An 8,845-nucleotide genomic window follows, 5' to 3' on the forward strand; every position below is an offset into this window, starting at 1 on the left:
AAAAAATGTTAAGCTGCTGGGTGAAGGCCAGTAAACCCTGTATTATCATGATGCAGGTGAAGACCTATTGGAACAAAAGTAAGGGAAAATTAAACAAGCAAACAAACAAGAAAATTCTGTCCCTGGGAGAGGGGAATGAAAACTTTCTCAGACCAAACCAATTAGAGGTCATCTCTACTGTTTGTTTCTAGTGCCTTAACAGTGACCTTTCTATGTCAGGCATTTAAAAATACCTGTTTTTCTTAAGATTTTTTTGATGTGGACCATTTTTAAAGTCTTTATTGAATTTGTTCCAATATTGCTTCTTTTTTTTTTTTTTTTTTAAATGTTTTGGTTTTTTGGCTGTGAGGCATGTGGTATCCTAGCTTCCCAACAAGGGATCGAACACGCACCCCCTGTATTGGAAGGCGAAGTCTTAACCACTGGACTGTCAGGGAAGTCCCAATAAACACCTATTAGATGGTATAGATATTGCTTGGAAATTACAGAGATGGCTTTATACGCTCTTTCATTCATACCAACCATAACCTGGGTGTTGTTTCCTCAAGAAATAAATTGGATGACAGATAGATTCTAGGTGGTTTTACAGACACCTAGGATATAAAATACAATTCCATTAAAGAAAATGTTATTTCTTAAAATAAATTTAGTAAAACATGTACTTCTAAGGAAGACAAATTGCAAGGTGAAATCTGTATTAATGATCTTAATCAATTTTTTGTTACCAAGTTAATAATTTTCTGGTTGAGACAGTCTCAAATAACCCTTCAGTGTGTCCTAATAATGCTATATTCAGAAATGCATTTTTTAACACTTATCCTAGAAATATTATTAGAGGAAATTTGTGTTTAATTTTCTGGCTTAGACAGTCTCAAATGATCTTTCAGTGTGTCCTAATAATGCTACATTCAGAAATCCATTTTTTAACACCTATTCTAAAAATTGTCTTAGAAAAAAATTAGAATTTACATAGAATTCCATGTAAATATCAGGATGCCATCAGATGATTCCAACACTTTATTACAGCAAATTTTTCACCCAAGTTGAAAGGTTGTTCTAGAGTAAAAGAATCTAAAGGGAAACAACCCTACATAATATGCAAGAACTAAAATCAGGTCTTAGTCAAGAGAAAATTAACAAAGCTTTTGATTTATTTTTAGACTACAAAGAACATTTCAATTTACAGTGAATGCTGGATGATATTATGGATTCTGTTGATTTTCTTAGGTGTGATTTTAGCTTGGTGATCCAAAGAGATATGCTTTTTCTTAGGATATGCTGAGGTAGATCAACAAAATATGTAAAATTAACAATATTGAAACATTTTTGAATCTATGTGGTGACGAATGACAACTGTACCATTCTATATTTTTTACGTTTGAAAATATATGTAATTTAAAAATTTGGGGAAACTTTTCCTAACAAGAACTTTTTGGAGGAGGCAAGGATATACAATGGAGAAAAGACAGTCTCTTCAATAAGTGATGCTGGGAAAACTGGACACCTACATGTAAAAGAATGAAATTAGAACACTCCCTAACACCATACACAAAAATAAACTCAAAATGGATAAGAGACCTGAATGTAAGACTGGACACTATAAAACTCTTAGAGGAAAACATAGTAAGAACATTCTTTGACATAAATCACAGTAAGTTTTTTTTTGATCCACCTCCTAGAGTAATGGAAGTAAAAATAAAAATAAACAAATGAGAACTAATGAAACTTAAAAGCTTTTGCAAAGCAAAGGAAACTACAAACAAGGCAAAAAGACAACCCTCAGAATGGGAGAAAATATGTGCAAACGAACCAACAAAGGATTAATCTCTAAAATATATAAACAGCTCATGCAGCTCAATACTAAAGAAACAAACAACCCAATCCAAAAATGGGCAGAAGACCTAAACAGACATTTCTCCATAGAAGACATACAGATGGAAGCACATGGAAAGCAGCTCAATATCACTAATTATTAGAGAAATGCAAATCAAAACTACAATGAGGTATCACTTCACACCAGTTAGAATGGGCATCATAAGAAAATCTACAAACAACAAATGCTGGAGAGAGTGTGGAGAACAGGGTACTCTCTTGCACTGTTGGTGGGAATGTAAATTGATACAGCCACTATGGAGAACAGTATGGCGGTTCCTTAAAAAACTAAAAATAGAATTACCATATGACGCAGCAATCCCACTACTGGGCATATACCCAGAGAAAATTATAATTCAAAAAGACACATGTGGGCTTCCCTGGTGGCGCAGTGGTTGAGAATCTGCCTGCCAATGCAGGGAACACGGGTTCGAGCCCTGATTTGGGAAGATCCCACATGCCGCGGAGCAACTAGGCCCGTGAGCCACAATTACTGAGCCTGCACGTCTGGAGCCTGTGCTCCGCAACAAGAGAGGCCGCGATAATGAGAGGCCCGCGCACCGCGATGAAGAGTGGCCCCACTTGCCGCAACTAGAGAAAGCCCTTGCACAGAAACGCAGACCCAACACAGCCATAAATAAAATAAATTATTAAAAAAAAAAAAAAAAACTCTTAAAAAAAAAAAAAAAAAGACACATGCACCCCAATGTTCATTGCAGCACTATTTACAGTAGCCAAGTCATGGAAGCAACCTAAATGCCCATCAACAGATGAATGGATAAAGAAGATGTGGTACATATATACAGTGGAATATTACTCAGCCATAAAAAGGAATGAAATTGGGTCATTTGTGGAGACTTGGATGGACCTAGAGACTGTCATACAGAGCAAGGTAAGTCAGAAAGAGAAAAACAAATATCATATATTAACGCATATATGTTGAACCTAGAAAAATGGTACAGATGAACGGGTTTGCAGGGCAGAAATAGAGACACAGATGTAGAGAACAAATGTATGGACACCAAGGGGGGTTAGTGGCGGGGGGATGGTGGTGGTGTGATGAATTGGGAGATTGGGATTGACATATATACACTAAAATGTATAAAATGGATAACTAACAAGAACCTGCTGTATAAAAAAATAAATAAAATAAAAGTCAAAAAGAAAAAAAAAACTTTTTGGGACTTCCCTGGTGGTGCAGTGGTTAAGAATTTGCCTGCCAATACAGGGGACACAAGCTCGAGCCCTGGTCCGGGAAGATCCCATATGTCCCGGAGCAACTAAGAGCATGCACCACAACAACTGAGCCTGTGCTCTAGAGCCTGTGAGCCACAACTACTGAGCCAGCGTGCCACAACTACTGAAGCCCATGCGCCTAGAGCCCATGCTCCGCAACAAGACAAGCCACTGCAATGAGAAGCCTGCGTACCGTAACCAAGAGTAGCCCGGCTCAATGCAACTAAAGAAAGCCCATGTGCAGCAACAAAGATCTGACCCAGCCCTAAATAAATAAATAAATAAATAAATAAATTTACTAAAAAAAAAAAAAAAGAACTTTTTGAATCTTCATACCAGAATCTGCATACCAGATTCATTGTCCTCTGGACTTCACTGAGAATTGAAGCCAGCACATTTTCCTGTTTTTGTGCGAAACAATTCTGGGTCCAGGTAATAAAAAAAAGAAAAGAAAAAAAAAAGGTCAGCTGTTTGCTCCAGGAAATACTAGCTCTTGGAAGGTAAGACTGTGAACCAAATAGCTTACCTTTCAAGACTAGCATCTTGCTCACCAAGGCTCACTTCAGGACCTTCTCTCTTTGGGCCAAACCAGTTCAAAGCATTCACGCCATCAACTGCCTACTCCCATCCAGTTCCCTGATTTTCAAAGAGGCCCTAAAAACCCACAAATATCCTTCCCTAATTGTCCTATTTTAAAACAATACCAATGTCTGCCAAGGTGGCTTATTACTGCAATAAACCTAAAAAACTATCTTTGCTTCAACAAGTGGGTTTTTTGATAGTTATTTGAGGCACTGACAGTTGACATTTCTCATAGTTGGTTCATTAGAGGTCCTGGTTCTAAAATGACACAATCACCAAATGTCATGTGTCAATCTCAGTTAGATCTTAATGCAGAGAAAACAAAAGTAGCTTAAGAGAATGTTGTGGGAATTAGGGAAATGTAAATGTTTTCTGAATATGAAACGACATTATGGAATTTTTGTTTACTTGTATAGGTGTTGTATGTGGTTTGTAAATTATGTGGGAGATTGTTTTTTCTTAGAACATGCTGAAATATTGTTGGGTGGACAATTTTCAGAAGGTATAGATGTATAGATCAATACAAAAGATCAAGTACACGCAGAAAATTATTAAAATTCTTAAATCCAGCTGGACGGTATATGCACACTCAGTGTATTTGTTTTCAACCTTTGCTAGAAAATCTTATTTTAAAAATATGGGAAATATTCTTCCCCAAAGCTTTGTAGGAACACAGACCAGAAACTGCCTTCTGGTTGTTAATATTGTCTACAAGTTGTTTGTTTAGAGTTTCTTGAAGTTTGCCAAAAGTTTTACATTTGAATATTTCACATTGAGAATCTAAAGTATATTTTTGTAATATCCCACCAAAGAGCTTTTTCAATTTACTCAAATCCTCACACCCATAAATCTGAAGGTAGACATTTACATTACATTTTATTACATTCAATGTTCTACATTAGTCTCTGAGAGATTCTTTGGGGAAAAAATGCATATACACACTTTTGTGTATACACACATATACATAAACACACATACACTTACAATTAAGCATTACTTCCTTCTAATATTTTGAATGAAGGAGGTAGGGCCAAATCATAAACATAGCTATTTTAGTCTTTAGCCAAAAAGTGGTATTTTAGAAGCTTGAAAATGACAGAGCTATCTGCTGAAACATTCCATGAAACTCATGAATTACTACTTCTGAGTTTCCCTAGAGCTATTAAAATTTGAAAAGGAGAGAAAGGAAAAAAAAAAAAAAGGCTTCCATCCCAATCTACAAAAAGGGATTAAACATCATGGCATTGACATCTGGACTTTCAAGCAGGTGAATAAAAGGCCTACCCAGAATTGACAGCCTGCTGACTTATTTAATTCAAAATTACTATTCATGTCAACTCAAATTCCAGAGAAAGTGGCAATCTGGTGTCACAAATGCTGAATGTGAGCAAGATTGTCACACAAAGGTTAGTACCATATGTCATACTTGAAATAGAAACATAATTTTCTTTGGGGGCATGGATTATAAAATGTCCACTAAGACTGACTTTTATTGGTATTTGCAATACTAAATCATATAACAAGTTCATGGCTGTGGTTTATACTTTAATACAGCATTTTTAGCATATATTTATCATGAATAGATAATTTTATATAGGTAGAAGTGTATAAAAACACACACATGTATATATATGTATATATACAAAAAATAAAATATATGAGTGTGTATGTATAAAATATACACAAAAACATGTTTACGTGGGTATATATGTATAAGCTATATATGATATATCTACATTATATAGATATAAGACAGCCCCCAACAACAAGAAAATTTCTCAAAGTCAAAATGTCAGTAGTGCCTGTTTTACACTTTTAAAAATATAAAGATCCCATAACTCATTAAACATATAAGAATTTTTTTGGTAAGAATTCTATGCTTAGAATGAAGACATTTTAAGATTTTTTTCTGTTTTAAAGACTTATACTTTTGTAATTCCAAAAAACTAGGGCTGAGAGTGAGTAAAAGGATTAGGGAAGTTCATATATACATGATAGAACCAAAACCTAGGATGTATATGAAATTTGCCAGACTTGAGGAAAGAAACTATGATCAGAAATATAGTAGTTATCTATTGCTACCTAACACATTTCAGAAAACTTAGCAGCTAAAAACAGTACCATGTATTATCTCACAGTTTCAGTGGTCAAGTGGTCCAAACTGAGCTTAGCTGGTCCACTGCTTCAAGGTCTCTCACACGGTTGAAATAAAGTTTTTGGCCAGGGTTATGTTCTCATTTGAGGCTTAAATGGAAAAGAATCTGCTTCCAAGCTCATGTGGTCGTTGGCCACATTCAGTCCCTTGTGGGTTGTTAGCTTCAGGGCTTCAGCTTCTTGGGGGCTGTCAGCCAGAGGTCACCCCTAATCCCTAGCCACCTGTTGGAAATAGGCTGCACTCTTTTCCAGTTTTTTTTGCCAGTGGTCCTCCCCAACATGGCTTCTTGCTTCATTAAAGCATGCAAGGCTAGCAGGCAACCTAAATAGTCTGTTACACAAGCTGTCGTGTTTATAATAATATCACATAGACATGGATTGGCATCTCATCACATTTGACATATCCTTTTGGTTAAAAGCAAGTCAAAGATCTCACCTATGCTCAAATGGAGGAGATTACACAAGAGCATGAATACCAGGATGCAGAGACCATGAGGGGTCATCTTAAAACTTACTCCCTGCAGTAGGTAAAGGAAGTAATTTATGCAGAGACTCTCCTGTGTTATCACTTGCTGGAATCTGAATGTCACAGACAGGAGGTAGGAAATAAAGAATACTGACCTCAGATGAAATCAGCAGAACTGCACACAATGAGTTAATTGTAAGGAAGAGGAGATTTCTAGTATCAGCTGAGGATTATGTATTGCATGGTACAGTGAATAAGGTAGCCTCTAAAATAACACTTAGAGTCATTAATTCCATAAACAAACCAAGGTTTACATCAATAAGAAGTCTAAGTGTTTTTAGACTAACTGTTATAATAGAACATATGTTACCATTTACCTGTATTAAGTACATTTTAAATCATTTTAAAATCTATGATATTGGAATTTTTTAAGATTTAAAAATGCTCAAAATAGAAATTGTTTATGAAATACTCTTTTCCTCTCCTTAAAGAACTAAACCTGAGGGATTGAGTAAATACACTTGGAACTACTAGGGAAAAAAATCATATTGACTTAATTGGATATACATATGTGTGTGTGTGTGTAATTTCTACTATTAATATGGTGTTCTGAAAAGTTGAACATAAAAAAAGACAAAGCAAGAAAAAATGGCAAGGGTGATGGGAAAGAGCAGGGTGATGGGAAGAAGCAGGTAAGAAAATGTATAGTCCATAAAAACCATATTGTAAAATTTTATAAAATCAGGAAAGTATATTTTACTTATATTTAAATAAGAACTCATTATGATAAAGCTTTAGGAAGTACTTAGTATTGTTTCTGCCAGGCTTTTTGTCAATACTCTTCTGTGTCTCACCAGGATCTTATTAGTTTACATTACCTAAGATTATTGCGTATTTATGACTAATAATGAGTAATCATGCATTCTTAATGGAATTGTGATTATCTTTGTGTTTCCTTTCCTACACTCTTCACATTTAATTATTCACATCTAATTGTATCTAATAATTCTCCAGCCTCTTGTTTTGCCATTTAAAATCTATATGATAGAGAAAACAGTAGAGCTAATAAATCTCAAATATATATTTTCAGCCCTGATTTCTGATTCTTCTTTAAAGGAACTTCATTTTCATTTCTACTATGTCTTTTGGAAATATCTCAGAGGTATGTGAAACCCCACATGTCTGTAGTGGACCTAGCTTGTTGCTGTCAAGCTATGAACCATTCCTCTGCTCCAATGGTCTCTATTTTAATAAAAAGTATCAAAATCCACCAAATTTTTGAAGCCAGAAAGCTTGAGGTCTTCTTGACTCGTCCCACTTCATGCTTTGGACATCCAATCACTCATTTTCTTTTGAATCGTCAACTAGTCTGTATCCTGATTGGATGCTGATGCCTCCATACCTATATCTGCAACCCTAAGATTTTTTGTAAAACTTTAACATTTTATTATACTTTCTATAATTGCTCCTTGGATGTTTAATAAGCAAATCACTCTTCAAATGCCCAAATCAGACTTGCACTCACCTTCCACACACCTACCTATTCCTCACCAGCCTTCTACTTCTTAGTAGGTAGCCTTATCATCCACTCAGTTGCTCAAACTAAAAATCTAAACGTGATCTGTTGATTTGTGTTTGTTTTATTCCTTCACATCTAATATGCAGTTATTCAATAAATCCTAGGAGATATTCCAGATAGGAGGACTGTACCACCTCTACTGCTAAAATGCTAGTCTGTGCCACAGTACACTTGCCTCTGGACTACAGCAACAAATTTCTGAATCATCTTTCTGTAGCCAGGCTGAAGAGAATGCAGATTTTAAATCTCGATTTAAAAGAAGTAAATAATCTGACTCATTGCTATTTATTGGGGCTCAGTTGCCACGCCTTTTCATTCTATCCCTCTGTCTCAGCCACATTTGCTATGGTATGATGCATAATCGACCCCAAATAGGCCTCTCTTGATCCCCATAACTGTGAATGTTACCCTACATGAAAAAAATAACTCTGTAGCTGTGATTAAGTTGAGGATCTTGAGATGGGAAGATTATTCTGGATTATCCAAATGGGCCATAAATGCAGTCACAAATGCCCTTTATAAAACGGAGGCGGAAGCAGATTAGACTCAGAAGAGAAGGTGCAATATGATTGTGGAGGCAAAAACTAGAGTGCTGTGGCAACAAGCCAAGGAACGCTGGCCGCCGTCAGAGCTGGAAGAGGCCAGGGCAAGGGCAAGAAACAGACTCTGGCTTACAGCCTCTGGAGGGAGGGCAGCCCACTTGGCATCCTGATTTTAGCCCAGTGACTTTGGATTTCCAGCCTTCAGAACTACGAGAGAATACATTTCTGTTGTTTTAAAACATTGTTTGTGATCATTTGTTACAGCATCCATAGGGAACTAATATCCTTACTTTCTTCTGTGTCTGTTTCATACAGTTTGCATTTACTGATTTTTGTTTTGTTTTGTTTTGTTCAACCATGTTCTTAGATTATTAGATCTCATAAGCTTATAAATTTAAAATGATTGCAACAGAA

General features: G+C 35.9%; 1 long non-coding RNA gene across 7 annotated transcripts in view; it reads right to left on the reverse strand.

The window, feature by feature from the left end:
* Window positions 1-8,845, reverse strand: part of LOC309621673 — a 301,426-nt gene that overhangs the window by 88,213 nt on the left and 204,368 nt on the right. The gene's annotated exons all lie outside the window — the stretch shown is intronic.

The sequence above is a fragment of the Balaenoptera borealis genome (genome assembly GCF_965194805.1).
Source record: "Balaenoptera borealis genome assembly, contig: HAP1_SCAFFOLD_817, whole genome shotgun sequence".
NCBI lineage: Eukaryota > Metazoa > Chordata > Mammalia > Artiodactyla > Balaenopteridae > Balaenoptera > Balaenoptera borealis.